This window comes from Macaca thibetana, chromosome 7 (genome assembly GCF_024542745.1).
Source record: "Macaca thibetana thibetana isolate TM-01 chromosome 7, ASM2454274v1, whole genome shotgun sequence".
NCBI lineage: Eukaryota > Metazoa > Chordata > Mammalia > Primates > Cercopithecidae > Macaca > Macaca thibetana.
Window position 1 is genome coordinate 123,398,102 of NC_065584.1, and position 26,346 is coordinate 123,424,447.

Sequence of the window (26,346 nt, forward strand, 5' to 3'; positions counted from 1 at the left end):
TATTTCTGGAAAGTATTCTTATTGATTTCTTTATTATGATTATGACTATCTTGTCCTTTAGGAAATACTGATCACATTTATAAAAGTTGATTTTAAATTATTCTCTTATAATTCCATTATTTCTGTCACTTCTGATTCTACTTCTTCTTTTCTTCTGTTTTGAGGTAATAATATGGTGTTTCTTTGCTTGTCTAGTGAATTTTTATTGAATAACATACATTTTATAACAGTGGTTTATTATTATTTTTCTCTAAGGAGGGCTAAGGTTTGTCTTCTTAGGCAATTAAGTTATTTGCAAATCACATTAATGCATTCAAAACTTTTTTTAAGCTTTGTTAGGGTTGTCCAAAGTAGCCCTAACTCTAGGGCTAATTAAGCAAAACTATCAATGCATGATTCTCTAGGTTCTTTACTGACTTCCCTGAGGCTAAATGGGTTTCTCTGCTCTGCTGGAAGGGATTTGAGTATCTCTTAACCTTGCTTAAACTCTAGGAGTTGTTCAGGTTACAGTTCCCATAGTTTCTTTCCTCAGCAGTTACTATTTGTGCAACTTTGTGGAGTTTTGTTGCATCCATGCATAGTTAAGGGGGCCTTTATGCATATTTCTCTGCAGAAATTGTTACTCTCCAATAATTTGCCCGTAAATTCTGGCTGCCTCAGCCTCCCACAAATTCAATATTTGTCTTTTCAGCTTAGTGACATTTCTTTTGCATTGCTTGGGATCTTCCTGCCTTTGCCATCTTCCAGAAGTTGTCTACAGGCAGAAAGCAAGGGCAATAGTAGGCTTCACCTCTGTTTCCCTTTTCTCAGTGATCACAGTCCCACTCTGCCTGTTCTCTCAATGTCTGAAAGATTTGTTTTATGTATTTTGCCTAATTTTCTAGTTATTTGTCCTAAGTAGGCTGGTTTTGTACCAGAAGTAGAAATCAACTAAAGATGAATTTTAGGCAAGAGTTCTGGAATATGCCTCACTGGCCACAGCTGAAGCTACCTTTACCTACAAAGGAGTCTGGAAATGTGGCTTCTTCTGGGAAAACAAAACAAGGGAGAACACATTTTTTGAAAGAGTGAGCATTATATGCCATCGTTGGATAGTTGTTAGCTCACTTAGCAGCTTAGCAGCTCCTGGGGTGGAGGGTAAGAGCTTTCTTCATTTCAGTAGCCTATGAAGAGCCTGGTGCTCATAAAGTTCTTAGGAAAATAACATTGAAAAGACCATGATCCTGAGTACTGAAGTCATAATTATCCAAACTACCAAAGAGAAAATTAGGCATGAAGAAAGGAGACAATGTATGGTGGGGTGAAAGTGGCAGAGCGAGTTGGAGACAAGTTTGGAAATTGGAAATTATCTTGGAGCTCCAAATGCATTGGCTCGTAGACTATTTTAAAACTGTGTTGAGGAATTCGGGACTACAGAGCCCTGTTGTTCTCCTCATCTACAGTGTCCTTTTCCAGTCACCCATGTCACGGTTTTTAAAGCTCAGATCTTAGATCATAAGCGAGCTACTAGATGGAACCTTCTCCGATGTCCTACTTGTGGCACAGTTTTTCTACAGCATGGTTTCTATGAAGTTTTCAAAGCATATAATGATTCATGCTGCTGATTTCTACCCTCAAGAAAGTGGAATCTATTTGGAGTTTCAAAATAAAAACAAAGTTATCTTTTATTTCTGTTACTTTTTTACTTCCCTCACAATGCCTGCCACGGTGAACACAAAGCATATTAAACAAGATCACTGTTCCTTGATCTGGTGTCAAGCAGCTGTTTGGTGTCAAGTTGCTTGTGTGTCGATTGAGAACTAACAAAAGAACAAGCATCCTGGTATCACTTGCCCTTCGACCACCAGTAGTCATAGGGCTTGCTTTACTCAAGGAGGAAGTCCTTAACAACACAGTCCACCCAGGCAAACACAACAACCATTCACCTTTTCGTTTTATTTTTTCCTAAACCTATCACCATGAAACAAAATATATTGTATTTATTTTCCTTATTGCCTGTCTCTCCTATTTAAATAATGGCTGAGATTTTTGTTCTGTTTCTTCACTGCTATATTCCTAGCACATCAACATTTGCCAAGGGAAAGAACAGGAGATGAAAACAAAGGAAGTTAAATGAGACCGAGGCCAAGGACGAAACTGAGATGGGGTCTGAAAGTGTGGTGGGACATTGGCTACCCTTGAAATTGTAAAGGGTCTCATACTTGATAATGAAAGGATTTGGGTAGCTCTCTAAGGGCCACATAAAAGAAAGGGCTAAATATAAAAGGGTGAGTGAAGGAGAGGTTTTCCTCTATTCCACTCGTACAATTCAGCCAATTCATACTCTAAGTTTGTAGGAGAATCTTTCACTAGTCAAAATAGAAAGTGACCAAATCACAGAAAATGTTATGAAGACAAGAATGAATTTATAATTTAAAACAAGAAAACAGAAATGAAATGCTGTAATTTTTATTCAGTTTCCAATCAATGAATGTATTTGTCTTTTATACATAAAGCGAATTTCTAGTTGCCACGAGTCCTATAAAAACAATATCTTTAACGACCAGTTCCTGCCCCTGTTTTTTCCTGTCTTATGATTTGAAAATGGATGTTTTATTTTCTTCTTTTCATATTTAGTCTGGGTTCCCTTCCTCATTCCTTGGTTTTTTTTTTTTTTTTTTTTTTTTGCACTCCAAGGGGTTTATTATTGCAGTTAAGAAGCCATAAGCAAAGGAAGTTTGTGAGGCCAACTGTAGCAGAAGCACAGCTCTCATCTTACCATCGTAACCACTCTGAATTGCTGGGTGGCACCAGAAAGCTCACTGGCACCTTGGCATATGGCAGTGGGAACCTGGCAATTTGGGTAGATTAAAAGTGGGTATGGAATTGCCATTAAGCTGTCATCCAGGTCTTATGTGTGTGTTTGTGGAGTGTAGGGGGCAGGAAATGGGAAGGAAACAAGAGAAAATGAGAGAAGAGGAGAGTATTAAATCCTAGATCTGCTACCTTCATATTTTGATTATGAACGTGTAGAGGTCAGTGCTTCAACTCTGTGCACTTTATCTTTCCACGGATCTCAATATTTTGTTAGTAGCTCTTTTGCTGGAGTCTGCCAAGCTGACTGTTTAACTGGCTTTGCCTACCCTACCCTACTTTTTTATCGGAGGAATACTCCATCAGAAATGGTAGGATTCACATTCCACAATATGTGCTGCTTTTAAGCAACCATACACAAGTAAAGTAATAGGCAAAGGAGAAATTAAGATTGGGGTCAGGAAGCTTTCTCCCAACACTGTCCTCAGATACATATTCATATCAGGTGCCAAACCTTGCAGCCAGATCTCAGGGCAAGTGAACTCATTTACCCATTCAAATGTTGTCTGTGAATTCAAAAGCTGAAATTTATAGAGCCTAGTGAGCTGAAAATTAAAGGGCACTGTGCCACATGGGAAACCTAGTTTCATGTTTATTTTGAGATTTGGGATTTCAAGTTAAGAGTGAAAGATTCTTTACAAGGACCTAGTGACTTGTTCTTCTCAAGCCCTTGATAACAAACTTTTGGTTGGTAAACCCACCAATCTTTTAAGACATAGATTAGAAACTCATGACCCAGGTAGATGGGGTGTTAGCAACAACATCCATTCACCCAGCTCCTCCCAAGAAGTAGAGGCAGGAATATCTCTTCGCAAGGCATACATCAACGCCCAAAGCAAAGAACCCTAGATTGCATAAAGTTCCACCTCAATGCCCTCCTGTTACCTGCCTTATCTCTCTGGGATAGGGCAGAGAAGGAGCACTCTTTCCTTGTCCCTTCTGACCTTAGCTATGGAACCTCTGCTGTCTTTTCCTGACATTCTTCTTCCATCTGTATCCCTTACTGCATTTTTGCACTGCAGTTCAATGGCTCCATTGCGCCCGCAATAACACATCCACTTCTTTCAATTGCTTCTCTTGCATTGGAAAAGAGGAAAAGGCTCCATCTAATCTAGGTTAGGTTATAAAAACATTTTAGCACCGAAAATAAATTATCTAAATGTGTTGGGGTACATTCCACCTCATAGTTAAATGCTAAGGATTGCATGATGTGGATGTAAAATGTGGATGGTCAGGGAGGTTAAGAAAATAATCTCAAAGGACAGGGCCACGGGAGAGAGGATGGTGATGGTTACCATAAATGGGTTGGTGGTTCTGTGTGGCACCTGCTATCCTATGCTATCAATGTGCAGCCCCACAACAGATGAGATCCTTCAGCCAGGCTTGTGTCAAGCATGCTCTCTGGATACAACAGGACATGTCGCTTCTATTAATAAACCCAAGCCTCAGTATCCATCCACATTTGCAAAATGAGAATGATTATCCTTTTCTTTCTCCTCCTCTTCTGCTTCTCTTCTGCTTTTTGTCAGAGCTATTTCTGCACTGTTCACTTCATGGGTTAATGAGCAGATCAAGAACTGATAGTCAAGATGATAATAATAACAACAGCTGTCATTTATTGTGTGCCTTCCGTGTGCTAAACACAAATATTCCCACTTCAATCCACAAACAACCTTAGGATAAGAGAGCATCATTTTCTCCATTTTTGCATAAGAAAACTGAGAATGAGAAAGGTTAAGAAACAATCAAGGAAATAAAGCTAGCAGTGATGAGCATCTCTGAAGGCCCTTCCTTCCCTAAATTACATTGTCTTTTAATCTGTAAAGCATAGTTGGTTTGGTAATGGTTATAGTTACTAAAGACTTTTGCAACTATCATCCTGCAGTTGTAAATTCTCTTTGATGTCCTAAGAAATATGTACCAGAATATCTGGCAAAAGGCACCTAACAAGTTAGGTGTGTAACACCTCCCATGACAGGACAATGGGTGCCTTTGAAAGGGATCTGTGGATTTCTTCTTTTGGCTTGCTTGACTTCCAACTTAGCAGTGGGATTGAAGAAGAAAAGAGGGTCTTGAATAATAATTGTCAGTTCTCCTATATTAACACTTTCTAGACATGCCATCTCTCTGATGGCAACTGTTTTGCTTAAATAGTATATAAAGTTTATATATATAGCACTTCAAAGTTTACAAAGGCATTTCATATAAATGTCTCCATTTAAACATCTATCCAGCTTGTAAGATAAGTATTATTCTTACCATTCTACAAATGAGAAAACTAATTTGTTCTGGGGCAATAAGTTGTATCCCAAAAGTCTGTAAATGTTTCCCAATTTAGAAAGATCTACCATAATTAGGGTGACTTATTATTATAATTAGGGTGTCCCAGTTTGGCTGGTTCTACCTATGCAATTCTCTCTCAGAAGTGTCCTAGTTTGAGGGATATGGTCAGCCTGCCCAAAAGCACAGAATTAAATGCAGAATTTCACTTGTAACACGGTGAGTTACACATTGGGCCATCAGGGACACAACTGTGCCTGTTTTGCATAAGAGTGATTCCTTAAGTGAGGTACATATTTTGAGCATCAATACATTTTTTTTCACTCTCTCCACCTGGATAAGTGAAAGCTTCTCTCTTGTTCAACCAGTGTTTGATCCCAAGCACATTAGAATCACCTGGTGAGCCTTTTAAACTTAGGCTTCTTGTATCCCATCTATGGTCAATTAAACTTGAATTTCTGTGGGTGGATGGTGGGAAAGATATTTTTCAAAAGCTCTCCAGACAGAGCTTTTGACAGTCCAGCCAGAAGTGATGACTGGCAGCATATAAATAAACACTAGGTGATAATGGTGCCATATATTAGACCTGGAAAGGATATTGCAAAGGAGAGATCGTATTTGGTGTGGGGAATGTTGCCAAGGAGGCCGATATATTCTGAGATGGCTCACAGACAGTATGGTGGCTCCACACAGTTGAGGGGAAATATATTGGTTGCTGCCTGCTTGAATTTTATTTATTTATTTATTTATTTATTTTATTTTTGAGATGGAGTCTCTCTGTGTTGCCCAGGCTGGAGTGCAGTGGCATGATCTTGGCTCACTACAACCTCCACCTCCCGGGTTCACACCATTCTCCTGCCTCAGCCTCCCAAGTAGCTGGGACTACAGGCTCCCACCACCACGCCCGGCTAATTTTTTGTATTTTTAGTGGAGACGGGGTGTCACCATGTTAGCCAGGATGGTCTCGATCCCCTGACCTCATGATCTACCCACCTTGGCCTCCCAAAGTGCTGGGATTACAGGCGTGAGCCACTGCGCCCGGCCTGCCTGCTCTAAATTTCGAAACTCCTGTGTTTATCTTGACCTAATGAAGTGTGCTGTTGTTTAAAATATACTGTGTTCTATTGAACTGATATTGAGTCTGGTCTCCCATTCCAATATTTTTTTCTCTGTAACTTTATTTGGATCTGTTGCAACTTCTTGCTCTGTGTGTGTGTGTGTGTGTGTGTGTGTGTGTGTGTGTGTGTGTGTGTGTATCAGGGAGTTACAATGAGGGTATACTTAGAATTGTTGGCTAAAAAGGTTGTGTATAGAAATAAAATGTATCTGTGAGCATCATGTTTTCTAAGAGATAAAACCTTTTATTATGTTACTTGTTTCAGAATATGCTTTCTGAGAAGGTAGAAAAGAAGTATCTCATTTTGCAGAGAAAGACCTGGAGTCCCAGAGATGTGAGGTGGTCAGCTGCGAGCCATGCCATGAATCCACACAGCCCCTGAGTTAGTGGTGAATATCTCTAATCATTCATATAATGCTCTGTGAAAATTCAGGCATGGTGAAAAAGAAGTTTCACTGTTTTTCCAATTTATGAAAGTATTTTTAGAGTATTATTAAATCTATTTTATGGTTATTTATTGCAATAAATGTTTATTTTCCTTTGAAATGCACTTAATCATACCTTAATCTCCTTGCTATAATTTTTCCATGGAAAGAAAATAACATTTCAGTTAATGTAATTTCAATATGCTGGGATCTCAGTCTCCTGTTTCAGGTGCCCCAGGATGCAGGAGACCAGGCCAGGGACATGTTCCTTCCTGGTACAGATCACCACAGTTTAGAATCGTCGAATTCTTTGCTGAAAACTCCAAGTAACTTAAATTCTTTCCTCAGGTTTTTTTTTTTTTTTCCCCCCTGGGCAAATGCTTTTTAGTCAATCCTAGGATTCTAAGAGGTCATTTTTCAAGTTTCCTTAAGCTGTAACCCTCTCCAAACCCCACTTTTAACTCTAATTCTTCAATCTCTCATCCCTCTTCCCTGGTGATTTGCTGTCTTTTTCTCTGGGGAGAGGACACACATACAGAAATGAGCAAAGAGCTTTAAATACTAGCTGCCCAAGAGATGCTTAGCCTCCTGTTCCAGCCACTGGAGCTAAGGGGTGGAGGAACGTGATGTCACAGGCAGGGATGCTCACTAGTCTTCAAGCAGTCCCCTAAGGTAAGGCTGGAGGAAGGAGGTGGCAAAGAGGGCTCCTGAGTTCCTTCATTTGATGGCACTGATCATATAGGTACAGGTGGAGCAGTAAGCTCAGAGCCATTCCTTAGACCTAGAGTCTGGCCTTTTCACCTATATAAAATAATACTATGTAATATTATTTCAAGTAGAGGTAGGAAAATAACCCTTAGGAATTAGCACCCTGAACCTGGTGGGCCAGCAGAAATAAAAGTTAATTCCAAACACAGACCTTAACTACCACAATTCTGCCCATGTTTCCCTCCAGGGATCTTTGATCTCAGGCTGAATGGAGGAAGAAGAGCTTTTCTAGTAGATGCCTGTCACAGAGATCTGACGAGGTCAATGTAAATGAGTCCGCAGAAGCTCGATAGTCTATAGAAGTCCTTGAAAATCCCGAATGGCACGAGAGGCTGAAAAACTAGTTCAGATGCTGATATCTTCAAGAAGTTAAATATAACCTAAAGAAATTATTTGTCACAGAAGAAAATTGGTTTTAAAAATTGTAAAGGGGAGGAGAGTGGAGATTCAAGCCTAGAGAGGAAGATTGAAAAACACGAAAGTAATCCTGAAGTCAACCGTAAAATGTTTCCTGTGTCTCACGTGGTAAATCCACATGGACTTCCTGAAAGAGGAAGGCTAGACAGTTACTTCTGAGTTGCCTTTCAAATGATAAGGAGGGTCCTTGAGTAAACAGGAAATGAAAGACTCTAGAGAGCAGCTGAGGAAGGATGCAGAAGTGAAAAGGAGAGAGGAGCCATCGGCACCCCAGATTTAATTTGATGGAGAATTTTCTCTATTTGATTCTGTGTGTGCCTGTCTTTATTAGACTGCTTGCCTTTCAAGGCCTGGGACTATGCCTCATTCACCTTCATATTCTAATATAATGCAAGCTTAGGAAATTATTGTTTAAATACATACATTGAGACATAAATGGATGGGAGTAAGAATGAAGGCATAAGCGGTGGTGTTTAGCAGCAGCCTTGACTGTGAGCTTAAGACTGTTTTTTGTGACCTGTCATCTTCCTTTGCGCAACAACACAGCTCATGATGATGTTCCAGAGCATTTTGCCACCAGAAAATGAGGCTTGCTTTTGGTCTTTTGAAGGAAGACTGCAGTGAACAGTTAAATTGACTTTAAATTTAGCAGCATTGGGCAAGAATAGAAATGTTCTAATCCTGTCTCCTCCTACGGAATGTGAATTGTGGTCAAAGGAATATGTTTTTGCCTTCTGTGATTGAGATCAAATTTCATAGGCCAGACAGGGCGTAGGGAGCCAGGCTGCACAGCCACTCTCCCTGGTAAACAGTGTCACACCTCCCTTGGACAGCCCAGGGTACCATGTGTGCCCTGGCGTTAGAGACACCTCACCAGGGCTTGTCTGCTCTCCCTGCCTTGTTTCTCAGCCCAGTGTTCATGTGGAGTTTGGCTTCCTCTTCTTAGAACTGGGAAAGGCAACGCTGTGCAGGTGTGAGAGGTACATACACATGCGCCCAGAAGATGCTGCCCCAGAAAAACAATACGCAGGGCCCGTATTTGACTCAGAGCTTAAGGTCTTTTCATTAGAAAATAAGATCACTAGCTCTAAAATTGCCACTGGGAAAGACTGGGTTGGCTTAGCAGGGCAATGCTAGCTGATGGGCAGCTGTGTTCTATAAAGTAGATGAGGGAAGATGACAGAATGGCATGTCTATGGGCAGAAAGCAGAAGGGAAATCGGCCTCCCTTCGTAGGCCACTAAGGACAGGGTTATCTAGTGGCCTGCTGGATTTGACACTATCTGCCTGCCACCTCTGAGCTCAGCATTTTTGCTTTGACATACGTGGGTCATTCTATCCATTAAGCTTCAGCAATTCCATATCACACATGCTTATTGGCACAGAATCTTAGGGAGAAAAGAGATTTTACTTTGGAAGGAAATACTATGGATTCTTCAGTCATTCAGAGACCTCTGCTCCTCCCTTATGAGTGCTCTCAATGTAAAGGTATAATGACTGGCTAACTAAATGCTTTGGGAATATAGGAATGAGGATACATATCTAGAAAAGTGGGTTTTAGAAGAAGAAAAGAGAGGATAATAAAAACAAGAAGTTTAAGAAAGTGCAAAAATAAAATTTAACTTATGTATGTCAATTGTGATGAACTGGAATTATGCATTCCATGGAACAAGTCGACACAATCAGAGAAGAATTCTTCACTAATTTCCCCTTTATTTATCTATGTCATAATCCATATTAGGGAAGACACAACCTCTACTTTTTAAAAGTCACAAATATTAAGCCTATAAAAATATCAATATCTTATCAAAGTTTATCTCAAATTTATACAGGAAAACAAAGGTTCATTCCAGCCCACCTAGCTTGTTTTGATGGTTTATTAAGTAGTATTTAAGCAAATTGAGTCTTACATTATCTGGCCAGAAGTTTTTTTTCTTGCCTCTGTATTATTAAACAACACTTACTGAGAATGTTCATCAGATGTCCAGATTAATCTTGACAGTGAAGAATACATGAACTCTATATGCAATCTTAAAAAGGAGTTAATATAATATGCTAGTTTTCTCTTTTGTGTCCACTCCTCAAAAGTTTTGATTGTTATTAGGTTGGGCTCATCCTTTATTAGTTGCCTTTTGTTAAGATTTCTTAGTTTGCAAAAATTATTGGATTTGTATTGATTTAACTGAAGGAGCATTTGAAAACTATCTCTCATAGTTCATCATGAGAACTGAATTGTTCCTCCTCTTTTTGAGTTTCTTCTCTTTACTACATATTTTTCCCCAACCAGTTATTTTTGTTGTTGTTATTTGCTTCTTAATAATTCTGTGAGGCTTATTTTTAGAATATTTTATAAATCTGTCTATCTTTAAGAATGGCAAACTATGAAAATTGATGCATTTAATATTTGCTAACACATTTCTATTCCATTGTCAATGAAAAGACTGTGCTTGCTTGGATCAAGAATTAGCCAAAATTTGGAACTCTCAGAAAGCTATTTATTTATTCCAGAACAAAGCATTTGCTTTGTACTACCATCAAAATATTCTAAGTGGCTAGTTACACTGGTAAAAAAATAACGTATCTCTTTTGTTCAGGCCTTCAGAATTTTAACATCACACAAAATCAATAAAGCTCTTAAATGTAAATCTATGAAGATGAGACACACTGATTTCTTGGCTGTTTTTACTGAGGTGAGTGAAAAAAGCTTTGAACCCCAAACAGAATTTTATTTTCTCTGTCAATAAGAACAATATACTTCCATGGATAAGTGTGTCATCTATGGAAGCATTTCAGATGTCTGTGTTGCAGATGCAGAAGGTATCTCTTGGGATTTCCCTGCACTACATCACATACTAGACTATCTATTGTAAGAAAAGATGGTTGGGTCAATTACAGGAGTTGTCCTTGGAATCAATTCCAAGTGCTCCAGAAACTTACATCTATAGGTCCGACTTAATGTAATCCATAATTGTCCCATGCTATTTTTTTTAAATGTGGCTGATATACATACTCCTAGAAAAAGGTCACATAATTAGAATTATTTAAGTATTTAATTTACAGGGAAATCTGGGGCTCAAAGTAGTCAGGAGATGCTGCCTAAGGCCATTCTAGTAAGTATGATAACGGTTTGTAAAATCACCATCAGCTACATCATCATTTGAAAACAGATTTAAGAAATATATATACATATATATACCGAAAGCACTCCACTGAAGGAAAGCAGACCAAGACTAGTAATATTAATCCCCTGTCATCCAGTTGGCTGGCCTACCTGCTACAGAAGCTGAGGCCCGGCCTGCCAATGGGCTTCAGCCCGTGGGGATCTGTGACTGTACCATGACTCACTGGCCCTGCAAAAGCCAAACTGGCTCCTTCGTCTTTGTCCAGAGTCCTCATTTCAAGGTCTTGGCCTCTCTTGGTTCTTTACCAAGGTAAAAGGCAGCAATAAGCATGAAGAGTCAGACAAAAAAACACCAAGCTATAACCATCTATTTAATATCGAAATTAAAGACTCACTAAAAAATTCAGTAAGCAATTTGGGGGAAAATTGGCAGGAGAAGGTACATGACCAAAGAAAGGTGTTTTCAAATAGAAGTTACAGAGTTTATTTTAATATGATCTCAATGATCTTCACATAATTTAACAGGATGTTTTATTCTAATTAGTTTAATTGAGCTCTATTTTTTAGCAGTTTCTTAAAACTGAGAATTAACGAGCAAGAAAATAAAGTCTGCTCAAGTCTTTGGAACTTAGGCAATTCTTTCTTTCAAACTAGACAGAAAAAATTGTTTAGAACAATATAAATGAGGATTTGGGGAATCTTTTTGTCTTCCTATGTTCCTTTATAACGGAAGTCTCTAACCCCCAGGACGTACTGGTCTGTGGCCTGTCAGGGACTAGGCTGCACAGCAGCAGGGAGCAGCAGGGCAGGCATGTCAGTGAACCTTCATCTATATTTACAGCCACCCCACATCACTCACATTACTGCCTGAGCTCTGCCTCTTGTCAGGTCAGCAGCAGCATTAGACTCTCACAGAAGCATGAACCCTATTGTGAACTGTGCATGCGAGGGATCTAGGTTATGGGTTCCTTATGAAAATCTAATGCCTGATGATCTGTCACCGTGTATCATCACCCCTCAATGAGACCATCTAGTCACAGGAAAACAAGCTCAGGGCTCCCACTGATCCTATATTATGGTGAATTGTATAATTATTTCATTATATGTGACAATGTAATAATAATAGAAATAAAGTGTACAGTTAATGTGCTTGAATTATCCTGAAACCATCCCTGGCTGCCCTGGAAAAATTGTCTTCTGCGAAACTGGTCTCTGGTGCCAAAAAGTTTGGGGATCACTGCTTTATAAGACCTTTCGCTTACAAGAAGAGCCCAGTAAGTGTCTTTTTTGTGGACATTAAAAAAGTTTTATTTGTAGAAAATACTTTGTGTGAAGCGTAAGGAGAAATCTCTATTCTCTCAAGAGCTTATTGGGGAAATAGACATGTGTAGTAATAAGGAGTTAATATCAGCAGGGGTCAGAGCAGGAGTGGAAAGGAGGGTTCTATATGAGTTTGTCTAGAACCAACTTGCAGAATGATCCACTTTCCAAATAACCATTTCAAAAGTAAATAGAATTTACTTTTTTTCTAACTTTCACAGTTAGTTTTATTTTACCTTCTTCACTGTCATTTTAGGAATGTTTTATTTCTCTTTCCCAACTCTCTGTTGTAGCTGAATAATGAGGTGGAGAGAGAGAGAAGTAAAATTGAAGGGTGTATGAGTGTAAAGTTTTGAATATAAGTAATTGACATTAATAACTTCTTCATTAAGTTGTTCATATTTTTAGAACCTATATTCCCAAGAATTTTCATGTTCAAGAACATGTTCCAAAAATATACTCTTAGTGAATATGTCATGGGTATACTTGTCAAATAAAGATAGATCCTGGGGGCCATGCTCCAAATTAAGTCAATCAGAGTTCTTCTCTGGGAAAGATGCACAGATAGCTTCTGAGCTGAGAGACTGTAAATCTGGGATTGACAAAAGCCATTTCTCTTTTATGTCTAGAGACTAAAGCCAAACAGGAATAGACAGAAATGGATAAGGGATGGTGAGAGAGAGTCCTTAAGGAAATGAATTTGAGATCCTGGTTCTAGTAGTTAGTATTTACTTTGATCCTTTGAGTTGATAAGTTCTGGGAAGGGTCTGAGATTTTTACTTTGCTTGCAAACTAACAAGTGAACTTGCCACAGTTTCATGGATGCTGGTTGAAGACATGAAACTTGGCTCAGAGACAAAGGTTGTTATTACAACAATAGTAGTAGCCAGGGTGCCAGTGCCTCCAGTCCCATTTCCCAAATGGTGATGTAAAGAGGACCAAGAGACACTTGGACTCACAGTGAGTTCCATTACTGAGGAGGAACCCTGAGTTTAGGAAATCCAGATTTTTATAATGGGCAGTAATCCTGCCCATTATAAGCCTTTCTCTACTCAAGTGACTGTTCCCTATACAAACAGTCATTGCCTCTACTCACAAAAAATTCACAAACCTGAGAGAACCACAAAGCATTGTCTCACATCAGAGCTGTGGCTATATTCTTTTCAGTTTGGCAGGTAGATCTTCCTTAAGCTGGCTGAGCTGTGTTTATGTCACTGCCATCAAGAATCCTAACCAACACATGCTGTGGCATTAGGTCTTCCTTTTGGAGTGCTCCCTCATTATGAAAGCAGAGTGATATAGGTTCATTGTAGAGTTTTTTGGGGAAAAAGTATATGACAAGCAATCACTTTTAACTTATGTGGGGGAAAGTACCTGCGTCTAAGTTTCCGATCTCTTCTTGCCTCACAGCACCTGACGACACTCCTCATAATCCTTTTCAGATGGAATGACAAAACACATATTTTAGGTTATATATTGTAAGAGGTAACAGCTTTTGTTCTCAGCTGACCAGTTTTTATAAACAGAAGATTAAGAAATTGCTGATAGTGTTAGCTAGGATCCCCTGCCCTCAACTTCCAACTGACTTGCCTTCCTTCTTATGAGTTTCTACTCATAAGACCTTGCCCTAAGTTTACTGCTAAATAATATCAATAATATATCATCTGTCATGATTTAAGACAAATATCCTGCCAAAGTGTTTATACTAATACGAAATGCTGTAAGAAATTCTATAAGAAATTCACAAAGCTCTTAGGAAGGAATCACAAAAAGTGATTATGGAACTAATGATGGAACTTGAGATATCATAAGAAGTGCCAGGGAGATACTTAAGAATTAGAGAAAGCTGCTAAGCATTACCTACATCATACCATATCAGGTGGTTGCTTTAAAGCCATCAGAAATGGTTAATCCCTTAGGGAAAAGAGGTCCTACTTCTGTTCCTGGTGACTACACCATGTGCTCTTGAGTCTCTGATCGTATCTATATTTCATGTGTCTAACACAGTAGCTGACACACAAAGTGTTCTCAGTAACCATGTGTTTAATCAATGAATTAAGACTCTGCAAACAAACTTCCTAAAATAATGTGATCACTCACCCACCTTCTCAGGAAACTGCACAAATTCACATGGACAACCACTCACAAATAAAATCATCAGGCTCGAATTATTGTTCATGCAAATGGTCATTTAAAAGAAAAAAAGGCTAAAAAAGAATTTGCTTACAGGGAGACTTTTCTCACTTCCAATAGGATTTCCTAGCAACAAACAGGGGTCCCTTTCCCTTCATTTGTGTGTGGTTGTGCACGCTGTGTTTGCAGTGATGGGGAGGCAGGGGATTGGAAAGTGTGGCTCATCCTCTCTCTAGAGGCAGCTGCTTTCTCCATTAGCGGCTGGTGGCAGACTTCTTCATATCCCTCTGCAGTGGAAGGGCAAGCAGCTGGAATGTCAAGCCCAGACTTAGTCTGAGAAAATAAACTCCCATCTAAGGACAGATGTGAGGTTACTAGTCCTTAACTGCCCTGGAAACATCATTTCACTCTGTGTTTGCCTTTGTATTGGAAAATGTGGGGAATATGTATGTCAACTGTTGTTTGCTGTGGGCATTTTTCTTCCTCTTCTCTACTGAAACCAAGTGTAGCCAGGTCAAAGAGAGAAAGCTACCAGTGAATTCTATAGATAATTCATTAAAAGTGTGATTTTAGCTATACTGTGGATAATAACAGTCAGGTTTTTCACTGTGAGAAAAGGAAATTAAAATTAGGAAAGGAGTAAGGCTAGAATAAATCCTATGGTACTGGATTGAACTTGAAGGTCTCAGTATGAATTCTTGATTTTATATATGGAAATAGATATACATATAGTTATTGATACAACTATATAGTATTTTTTCTAGATATGTTTATTAAGATAGCCTAGCAGCAAAAATCAGTATACCTAATGCCCATATTTTTGTTTCTATACATCATTTCTCAATAAAAAGAACCAGAGGTCCTTGGAGAAATGTTTGATTCCAGGGTTGTGACATGGAAAGTATATCATGAGCCTGGAACAATGTATTGTGTCAGAAATAAGGACGAACTGAAAGGATAATGGGGAAATGTCAGAAGAACCTAGAAGCCGATTTGCAGGGGCTCTCACTGGCCAAATCTGGGACAATTTGAGCAATAAAATGAGACACACACAGAGAAACAATCTTGAGAGAAAGAAAGAAGAGAGAAAATATTAAAACAAGTGTGGTAAAATGTTAACATGTGAGCAATCTGGTTGAAGGGTGTATGGAAATTTTTGGCATTATTTTTGCAACTTTTTTTTAGCATGAAATGATTTCAAAATAAAAAATTAAACACATGTAAAAACAGCGGTGGGGGAGGGAGATAAATGAAACAAGATGGACAAAATATTGATAATTAGGGTATGAAGTATTTGGGAAGTCATTCTATTATATTCTCTACTATTATGTATGATTGAGTCTTGTTCCTAATGAAAAGTAAAAGTAATTTTTTAAAACACTCATGCAATTTTAGTTTAAGAAGATCTCTTATTTCTAGCCTTATGGCATAACCAGCCCTTGTGCATGACTCATGGCAGTCACAACAACCTGTTTTCTCTGCTTCTTAAGTTGTCCTTCCACTGCAGTCTATCCCATCATTACCAACCAGAAAACTAGTACCTTTGTCCTTAAAAAGTATACATAAAACACATACCTTTTAATGTCTGATCCCTTCTCTAGCTCATAAATCTTTTACTCACTTCCCATGCCGACAAGAGAAACTTTGAGCTTTCATTTCTAAGCTATTATTAGGTTCTGACCTATTTTTGCAACCTCATCTTCCAAATTCCTGACATGAATATTATTCTTCATTGAACAGTTTCTTCTTTGTCCTGTCCCAAAGGTTATTTGGGTATTCTCACCTCTTCACCTCTGTGTTAGCTGGTCTGAAAATATGTCTATAACCCTCCTTTAAAATAAAATCTTTACTATCCTTTCTGATGGCTGGTAGGAATGATGGGGTTAGGGGTTGTTTCAAAGGGTTGGGCTATAATCATTCCCCCTCCAGAACTGGCTGTTTCTTTTGCAGAATTTCAGCCTGGGAATGGGCTCTTGAGGCTGCTAGAGTTCCTGGTAGGAAGTAAACTAGATTGGCTGGTGGCTGTATATATTTTCTCATCACTAATGTGTGTGTGTGTGTGTGGTGAGTCTTCAGGAAATTTCACTAACTCGAAACATCTCATATATTCTTCCCCTATTCCCTTAATGTTTACTAAACATTGGTCTGGTTCTCCCAATTCTTTTCAAAGAGTCTTAGACATATTATGTCATTGGTTAGATTGCCATTGTCAGCATGTAAATTTGTGGGGAGGACGCCCTCTCCCTCCTTTATCTAATATCCTATGATGCATTCCTTATATCCTTGGCAATAATCAGAATTATATAGAAGTTTATGTTTGATACCCAAATCATCTATTGTAGTGATTTTCACATGTCTCAGAGCAAGTGTTTATACAAATAGGTGTTTAAATATTTACTAACTGATCTGCAGAAATGAGACTGTTTATTCATAAATGCTCTGATCACATTGCTCTAATGCAAGAGAACTTGGACAACTTGAAAGTAATTAAGTAAAAGGAAAAATATAGAAACCTGGTTAGAAACTCATTTATCTCTTTCCACATTGTTGACAACTTGCAAATGCCTGAACACCATGCTTTTTACAGGATCTCAATACTTACTTTCCAGTCACCTCTATATTTCAGTTACTGTTAAACCATGTCCAAAGTATGTGGATTCTACAGCTGGGTTTTAATAACTAACTTTAAACTCCTCCACGTCCCATTCCATGATACATTTTGTAGGTAAGCTTACCCAACTGCCAACTGGTCAATCTCTTTACATGCTTAGCCTATCACCCATGGTCACCTTTTAAGAGCTTCATGGAAGTCTTCTAAATTCTGATCATCATTTGTTTTGAATTCTTATGGAACACTTATTCTCTCATAAGGACAATGGTCTTGTTCTATTCCAGTCTCTTATGCTACATTATCTTAGAATGCCACAGTGATAATAACGAGTACTCATATATGCTTGCTATGTGCCACAGCCTATTCTAAATGCTTTACTTGAATCAATGCATTTAAGTCCATTTTCATTTTCTTAGTCTTTCATCTGACTATCCTCTGAGATAAAACTCCTCAGAAATATTTTGGCCAGTCCTGTGACAATCATTTGCCAGAAAGCACAAGCTAGAATTGGAAATATAAAGAGCCAAGACTGTGGTTTGGTATGGCAGTCACTGGCGATTAAAAAAAGAAAAAAAAATTAAAGAAATGCTATTTCTATCATAAAAAACAATCTTTTCTAAAGTTCCAAAGAGAAAAACAATTATGACACTCCCAAATACTTTGGTGGTTGGAAAGTAGAAAGTAGAAAATGGCTTTTAAAAAATGGGCAAAATACATCTTGCAGCCATATTACCAGTGGCTTTCAATGGAAAGAATGACAGGCCAACCTGGGTACAGGGCTAGCATTTCATCTCAAAACCCTTTTTAATTCTGTGGTCACAAAACAGTTCCAGAAAAAGCATCCTCAGAACCTGGTCTAATGCTAAATAAATACTGCACATTTTATGGTTTCAGATCTAGGGCCCGGGAAACACAAGATTAAGCAATGGCAGAAATCTTGTGGGCTGGAAGCTCTGGATTCATTAACTGCACATGCCAGGCCATAGCTCCCAGTGTCCGCCATTAAAAGACATGATTAATGGTAGGTAGAGTCCTCTTAGAACTGCTCTCCTCTGTGGCCTCTCAAGACTCTCTTTCCCAATCATCGAGGCCTTTGTCTTTATTTTCTCCCTACAGCTCCTGGCCTGTATCCACTTCCTCCACGTCCTTCATATCCTAAAAAAGGTGGGATTGAGTCCTCTGCTTTCTTAGCAAATATACAAATTCCACACAAGTATGGAAACCTTCATTGATAATTTCTACTAACCGTCCTATGCAAGTGACTTTCAAATCATCATTTCAACCCCAAATTCTCTCACAAGCTCTAGTCCTATTGTCTAAAAGAAATTGGACCTTTGCTCTTGAATTGCATTAAATCACCCTAAGTCATGAAAACAATGGGTACCATTTCTTCTACCATGAAGCAGGAATTATACTAAGCACTTTGTTTTTCTTCTCATGACTGCTTTTGTTTCATTAATGGATGTTTTCACTACAAGGGCATACTTGACTTTTAAATGTGAGAAAGTTATACGAAAAAAAACAAATGTTTATTTGAAAATTTGCTCTGTTCCACAAACTACTTTGACATTAAAAGATCTTTATACACTGTCACTAATCATAGAAACCTAACATGATTATTAACTCATTTGCCTGTTGTCAGTGCTATGACTTATCTGAGCCCTGGTGACAGTCCAGCTCTTGTTGTCTCTCTGAGACTGGGGTTTCTGCAAGTGGTAAAATGGAAAGAAGTTTCTCCCCAGAAGTCTGGAAGCAAAGGAGGTAGCATGTTGGGAAACTAGACATTTCTAGGGGTAGGAGTTATGGTACTATGGAGAATAGGAGATTTTTCATTGTCTTCTCCAGGAATCATCCATTAGGATGAGGTAGTCCTGGCTGGCAGTGTTTGTTACCTTGAGGGTAGCCAGTGTTAGCAGAACCATTGGCCTCTTCAGGGTTGTGTCTAGTAATCATGATATGAAATTCTGCCCTGTTTTGAAGGAGAGGCGCTTATCTTGGCCAGCTGTCTGCCTTCCTCAGGTGAATATGAAGTCCATGGTCTTTGTTTTAGGTTCTTCTATAGAGGGAGGAAGCTGGCCTCATCGGTCAGAGTCTGCTGTCTCTCACCTAAACAAAAGAACCCAGGAAAGCCTCACCCCTGCTCATTCAGTATGCCATGTCCCTTTATTTTCTTTTCCACCCAAAGAGACACTGTCAGCGCACATGGCTAGATTATCAACACTGTTTCATAGCTAGTCTTCCTAACCTCAACCTCCTCCCCATTCTACATCACTTTATATGCCAAAGTCAGATAGCTCTCTTTTCTTCACTCCAGTTCACATCCTAAAATTTTTCAAAGGCTTCTCATTCAGAAAAGCACAAATTCTTAATCTAGCATCATTTTTAATCTTTTCCAAAGCACTCTATTTAAACAATTATTTTCCTACCTTTGTTTTAGCCACAGTGGTGAACTCATTACTTTCAGATATGCAATGTCCACCCTGCCTCCCCTACTGCCTACTTGAGGTGCTAGTGAGAATGAAAGAATGTGCAGGAAAACACCTAGCATGTTCTGCCATACTGAGCCCTGTGAAATGGGTAATTCACTTGAACTTCACACCTCATGCAATGAGGGTGAGGCTCAGTTATTCAACAAGACTTTAGAGTGGAGCCTGGTAGCATGAACCTGTAGTCTCAGCTGCTCAGGAGGCTGAAGCAGATTGCTTGAGATCAGGAGTTTGAAGCAGCCTGGGTGATATAGCAAGACCCCATCTCAAAAAACAAAAATTAAAAAAATTGCATAAGCCTTCAGGATGGCCATTTTCTTTGCATAACCATCTTGAGTCTCCCCACCTCTGCACTGGGGAGAGATAAGAGCTGATTAAACTGCTCACCAAGCTTCTTCTTTGCCATTTTAGCTGGTCCATTCTATTGTCAAATGTAGATGATCTATAGCATCAAATTCTCAGAGCTGCACCCATGACATGTAAGGGTGCAATTGTATCCTTCAGACTTGAGTTTTCCCACCAGGACTTAGAGATGAGGAAAAGTTTGGTTGCTTTTATTTAGTATTAAGAATTCTCATTTGCACTTGTGCTTTGAAATGGCTTGCAGGACCTTCTGGTGCAGACCCAGTGGCTCATGGGCATCCTAATCATGGGCTGTTTCTAGTCTCTGTTCCTGTATCCTTAGGCACATAGATACAGAGCCAGCCCCATCCTAAATCCTGGATGTTCAATACTGGCCTTTTCACTATCTTCACTAGACGGATTTTGATCCAAATATGCTGCAAGAGCAGTTATTTTCCTTAAATTGCACAGTAGATACAGGGGCCAAATGAGGAGAACAGATCACTATAAATCTTGTTCATTACGTTGAGCTTCTCCCTCCTGTGGTTCATGATGAATTCCAAGGCCCAACTAGTTGATAGAGTTTCAAGAAAAATCATGCACTGGTATTTTTATTCATGGAAAATAGACACCCCAGGCTGGTCTGAAATTACAAAGTCCTTTGTCTGAAGCTATGCTAGATTTGAGTAAAGGGACCACTGGTCCGCCACCCCAGGCCCAATTTGCTTTCACCTCTAGCCCTTGTAGGAATGGCCTTCAGCATCTCTCAAGAGTCTGGTTTAGATAGTAAGAATTGTAAGCAAGGCTGTGGTTTCATAGGACATTAGAACTGGAAGGAATTATAAAATTTACCTTACCATGTATGGTATTTTTCAGCTGTATATTCCAATTGTTATGATTAATATTACACAGGAGGGAAATGGAGGCGCAGGCCACCAATTCTGAGTACTTAAGGTGTTTTAGAACTGTAGTCAAACATTTGCATTCATTCTCTCCTTAGAGCCTAATTATCCTATGAGAATGAGAGATGGGGAAACTAAGAGATTAGGTAAAATTACCCAGAGGTTACAGCTCTTGTATGTGATAGCACCCAGATTTGCATCTGTTCTCTTTTCCAGCCACTCCTTGAAAGTGGTGGCACTAGTGGGTTGCAGGGCTGGGCCTCTCACACTGGTCTTCTCCTTCCAAGTTCAGGGTTTGCTCCACTGAAGAGGTCAACCATGTCTGTTATTCCAAACTTCAAAATATACCCAAAGAGTGACACATATGTAAATGCATGAGGCACTTTCTACACCTCTTCTGACACCTTTCTGGCCTCTTCATCTAAAAATATTTAGTGGGTTCAACTACCAAATCCTTGTTACACAGTGACAGGCTATAGGCTGTTTATCACAAATTCATGCCTAATTTACTAAGTGCTTATATATCCCCAAGGTTACTCAGGCGCATACTAGGAAAGAGAGCCTCTTGCTTGATGTTGCTATTTTCATATAATGAGCTTTTCCCCTTAGAACAAATCTATTTGGATCAGGCAGCAGAAAGTGAAGGAAGTAAAAGCCCCGAAGGGTGGAAAGCCCTACCAGGCTCTGGGGCAAGACTAAAAGGGAGCCAAGCGTTGTTTTCAGCTTCCTTAGGTTTTTCCTTTATCAGATAACAAGCTACTTCTCACACACTTCAAGTCAGAATTGCTGCTAATTCCTCTCCAAATCAATACAAAACTATAAATAACTGATAACAGCTTTATGTGTATTTCTCCTAAATATCATGGACTCCATCCAGAGTCAGAGAATTTGTACTTCAAAATCCTTAGTCCACCACTTACTGAGTATTTTCAAGACTCAATATCTTCATTCTAGAAGTGGGGATAGTATCTCCCTAAAAAGTGGTGAGAATTAAATGAGTAGCAAGTACAAATTCTAACAGACTGAGAATAGGTGCTGGCACAAAGTAAATATTCAAATGTTAGTTCCCTCCAACCCCACTTTTATTCCTGTCTCAGAGATATTTACATAGTACAGACAGTCCCTAACTTATGATGGCTCGACTTGGGATTTTTCAACTTAACCATAGTGCAAAAGTCATACCCATTCACTAGGCTTCTCGACTTACGTGGGGTTACCTCTAGAAAGACTTATACATTGAAAATATCATAATGGTTTTATCAGGACATAACCCCACTGTAAGTCAAGGAGCACCCATAGTCATAATCTTAAGCAACAGAAGTAAAGCTCTGATGGTTGGTTTCAGTAGTCATTTATGTGGGGAGCCACAATACTCCTGCAATCCTACAGCACAGATGTTTACTTCCTCTATGCACACATAAGACCAGCCAGGCTATCACTCTTAGCGCTGCACCAGGCTTTCTGTACCTTATTCCTCTTCCTCATGTGTGGGTTGCCCTACACTCACCTGAGAATGAGATAGTGAGAAGAAACAGAGCCAGGCCAACCTCTCTCTTTAGATCCATGTAGTGGCAAAAGGATCATATAAGACCCCAATGCTCCAGACAACCAAGAGAAGATCATCTTTAGGTTCCCTTCCCAGTATGCTTGCCTCTCTGGATGACCATGTATGACATGTACCGGCCTCTTTTAACCAGGGAGAGATCATGAGCAGAAACAGAAGCAAGCAGTCAGTACTCACAGCACATCACAAAGCACATTTAACATGTTTCTGCTTTTGATTTTTAAGAACTGGTGAGAAAAGAAATTTTACTTCTTTTATTCTGTTCCATTACAATAACTACTTTGCTAACATACCTTTAGAAGTTTCATTTGAAGTCCAGGATACTTCCTGAATGATGAGAATCCAGATATATTGTGCTTGGTTTTCTAAAATTCACCCAGAATAGGATTAGTGGGTCACAAATACCTAGAGGTGATGCTGTGGTAAGTTAAAAAAAAAAAAAAAAAAACTTGGGGAGGGAAGCAAGTGCCACTGTCACAGGTAAAGATTGTTTATGCTTTGAATATCACAAACTTTCAATAAACTTGAGCCCATAATGGGGTTTAAAGTAAATTCAAGTCAATGTGCAGAATCAACCAACAGAAAGAATAGAAGCAGCTTCAATAAAGTACCGTGCTGAGTTAGCAGGATTTGGAAATTTCTTGTCAGTTATAATTTTTCAACACAAACATCCCATCCCAGCTGTTTATTTACAAGTGTTTTTGAGGTGACACAGATGAAAGGGTCAGAGGCAAAAGGCTGGAGGGGTAAGTAATCTCGAATTCCTTAAATAATTTCTTCTTCCCATAAGAAACAGTTGACTAGGAGAAATAGTGTTTTCTATCACAACTGCAGGTAAAACTGGATCTCATTCATTGCAGGTAGTTCCAATCCAGGACAAAAATCCAACACAGAAACAGTTTCAAAAGGTACATTACTGGGTCTGACATAAGTCTGGCCTTGTGGCCTGACCTCACCAATCTGGCCATACACGACTCTTTTGTTCTTTATAGTAGCTGCCAAAGAAATGTGAGGTTAGCGAGGTTACCTCTTAAAAGAAAAGTGAGTCTCATGCCAAGATCTGCCACTATATAGGTATCTGTTAGCTAGATGTTTATTATGAACAAATAAAGAGTTCATAAACCTGTTCTGGAAGCTTGCCAACCTTAAAAAAAATAGGGGAAACCTCATCTCTTCCCTCAAAGTAGCTACTTCTCTAACTCTTTCCATGATTCCTATGTCTGAGGTCAGCAAGGAGAGGACCATGCAGCTTCACAAGGCTACAGTTTCCCTTTGACTCCTTGAAAGTGAATGACAGCATCCAGCTGAAAGACAGAGAACTGACTTATCCTGTTACCAGAAGGAAGAATGCAGAAGAGACCAACAGAATACCTGCTTTGGGAAAATATACACACAGGGAAATGGTGTTTTAGCAGGGACATGCAAGAAAAGAGAAAAAAAGGCAAAGCAAGGAAGTACTTTACATGGCAACTAGCCTACTAAACGTTTCCTTTTATCGGCCGGGTGCAGTGGCTCACACCTGTCATCCCAGCACTTTGGGAGGCCGAGGCAGGCGATCATCTGAGGATGGGAGTTTGAGACCAGCCTGACCAACATGGAGAAACCATGTCTCTACTAAAAATACAAAAATTAGCCGGGCGTGGTGGTGCATGTCTGTAATCCCAGCTACTCGGGAGACTGAGGCAGGAGAATCACTTGAACCCAGGAGGCGGAGGTTGTGGTGAGCTGAGATCGGGCCACTGTACTCCAGCCTGGGCAACAAGAGTGAAACTCCGTCTCAAACAAACAAACAAAAAACAAAAACATTTCCCTTTATCATATTGTTTTCATTTTTTATGTTTTATATCCTGGTTCCATCAGTTGGAGCAGCTTTTAAGTCCAGCCATGTACTAATTCCCTGGGAAACTGTCAAAAATATCAGTGCCCACACGCACTTTCAGAGATTCTGAGTTATTTGGTGTGGGTGAGGGTAGGATCTGGGCATCAGTCTCTTTTAGAAACTCTCCAGGTGATGCTTATGTGGAGCCACAGTAGAGAAGCACAGAGCTAGGTGATGGCTCCATTAGCGTGAGGAAATTGCTCTGTTTCATGGGAAAAGACCAGAATGCCTGTCCTTCTGAAGCCTTTCTAGAGTTTCTTTCTGATGCTGTTTTCTCAGCTATTTATAAATATTCCCAAATATGCAACACCTGCACTCTTGTATGTTTACAGGTTACTTTCCAAGACCCTAGAGAAGAGAGAGGCCCTAGCCAACTTTACAATGATGTCTGCCATCAGTGCTTCCTTTTCCACTTCCCTGTTTGTGCAATATATGTCTATTGGCCTTTCTAACAGGACTGCATTTCTGAGGTGCATTAAAGAAAGGCATCAATGATTAGTCTGGCATATTATTCTGAAAAAAATTTACTAGTTCTAGAGGAGAACGCATTATGTTCTTCCTCTACTCGTTCAGTAGAATTTTATGCTGAGATCTATAAGATTGCAGACAGGTGATAAAAATATAAGCCAGCTTATATGCCCCTCTTAGACTTCTGGAGTCTCTTGGGAATGAACCAGTTGATGGTATTTCCTCTGAAAGCTGCTTCACCTAAAGCAGGGCAGCATCTTCTCTAGGAAGACCCAGAAGGTTACTTCACAGGTAAGGTGATATCCTGGCCTCTATGGCTGTCCTGCTGAGATGTCCTCCAGACCTTCCATACTATGAGGTCAGCTTGTGTCACTAAGATAAATAGAGTCTGTACAGTCTAATCTCATGGAGGATGAACTGGATTTAGGGAGTAAACTACCCAAGCTTATCAATGGTAGCTATATATTTATGACTAGAATGCCCCAAACAAAAATATCTCCCTAGTCCTTTTTTACATATGCTTAAAAGCCAAACACACAATAGCTTTTAAAATGTAGTGTTAATCCTTAATTCAAATCACCGTAATATAGTTACATTGCGTCAGGCCCCTTATATCTCTAACCTATGAGGTTTGTCCATTCTAGGTAACAATCTAGTGACTATAGAAAGTCATTATATATTGATTTTTGGAAGAGAGTAAGCAAAAAGAAAATGCTGTGGATTCATCATTAAATAATTCAGAACAAGAGAAATAAGTAGAATCTTGTTGACTTAGTGGGAAATGCCCTTTGCTTTTTTTTTTTTTTTTAACTAAGTCTTTGAAATCAGTGTTGATTTTAAACTTACAGCATATATCAATTCAGACCAGCCACTTGCAGGTGCTCAGTAGCTGCAGGTGGCTACTGACTACAGGATTTGACAGCACAGATTCTAGACAGATGCCAAAAGGTCACTTGATAAAATTTAACACATATTTCTGATTTAAAAGGAAAAAAATAAACGAAATATGACAAAAAGATACATATCCATCTGAAAAAAATGAGACCTATAAAATGTAGTTGCAAATATACAAAAATCAATAGCTTTACTATTTTCCAAACCTTATAAATTACAGTGGAAAACAGCTATTAAATTAGCAATCAGAAATGTACACTATCCATCATAACCTTAAATGCATAATACTCATATAAAAGTTAGTGTTCCCAGGATTTATAAAAGAAAATTTGAGTAAATTAAAGGACATATTGTATTACTGACTGGAAAGCCTAGTTAACAAAAATATTATAAAATAATCTCCAACGTTAACAAGATTCAAACCAAAAATTTTAGCGTTTTATTTGAATTTCAGTAATTGATTACTTAATTCAACTAGAATATAGGCAGAAGAATAATCTGTAAAATCTAGAATAAAGGAGAATAATGAAGAGAACTTTCTACCACCAAATACTATAAAGTTACACAATAAATTACTATGAATAGAAATAAAAATAAGTTGATATTTATAGCCAGCTGGACTTCAACAAAGCAAAGATAAACATAAAGTGGGGAAGGGACACCCTTGCAACAAATGGTGCTGGGATAATTGGCCAGCCACACGCAGGAGAATGAAACTGGATCCTCATCTCTTGCCTTATACAAAAATCAACTAAAGATGGATTAAG

At 39.0% G+C, this 26,346-nt stretch overlaps 1 long non-coding RNA gene across 1 annotated transcript in view; it reads right to left on the reverse strand.

The window, feature by feature from the left end:
- The window catches only part of LOC126957927 (uncharacterized), a 118,420-nt gene extending 92,956 nt beyond the window's left edge, over positions 1 to 25,464 (reverse strand). Inside the window, exons 1-2 of the long non-coding RNA XR_007727018.1 lie at positions 17,036 to 25,464; positions 13,675 to 13,734 (exon numbers count right to left, since the gene is read on the reverse strand). This is a non-coding gene — a long non-coding RNA (uncharacterized LOC126957927). The remainder of the gene's footprint in view (positions 1 to 13,674; positions 13,735 to 17,035) is intronic.
- Positions 25,465 to 26,346: the final 882 nt, after the last annotated feature.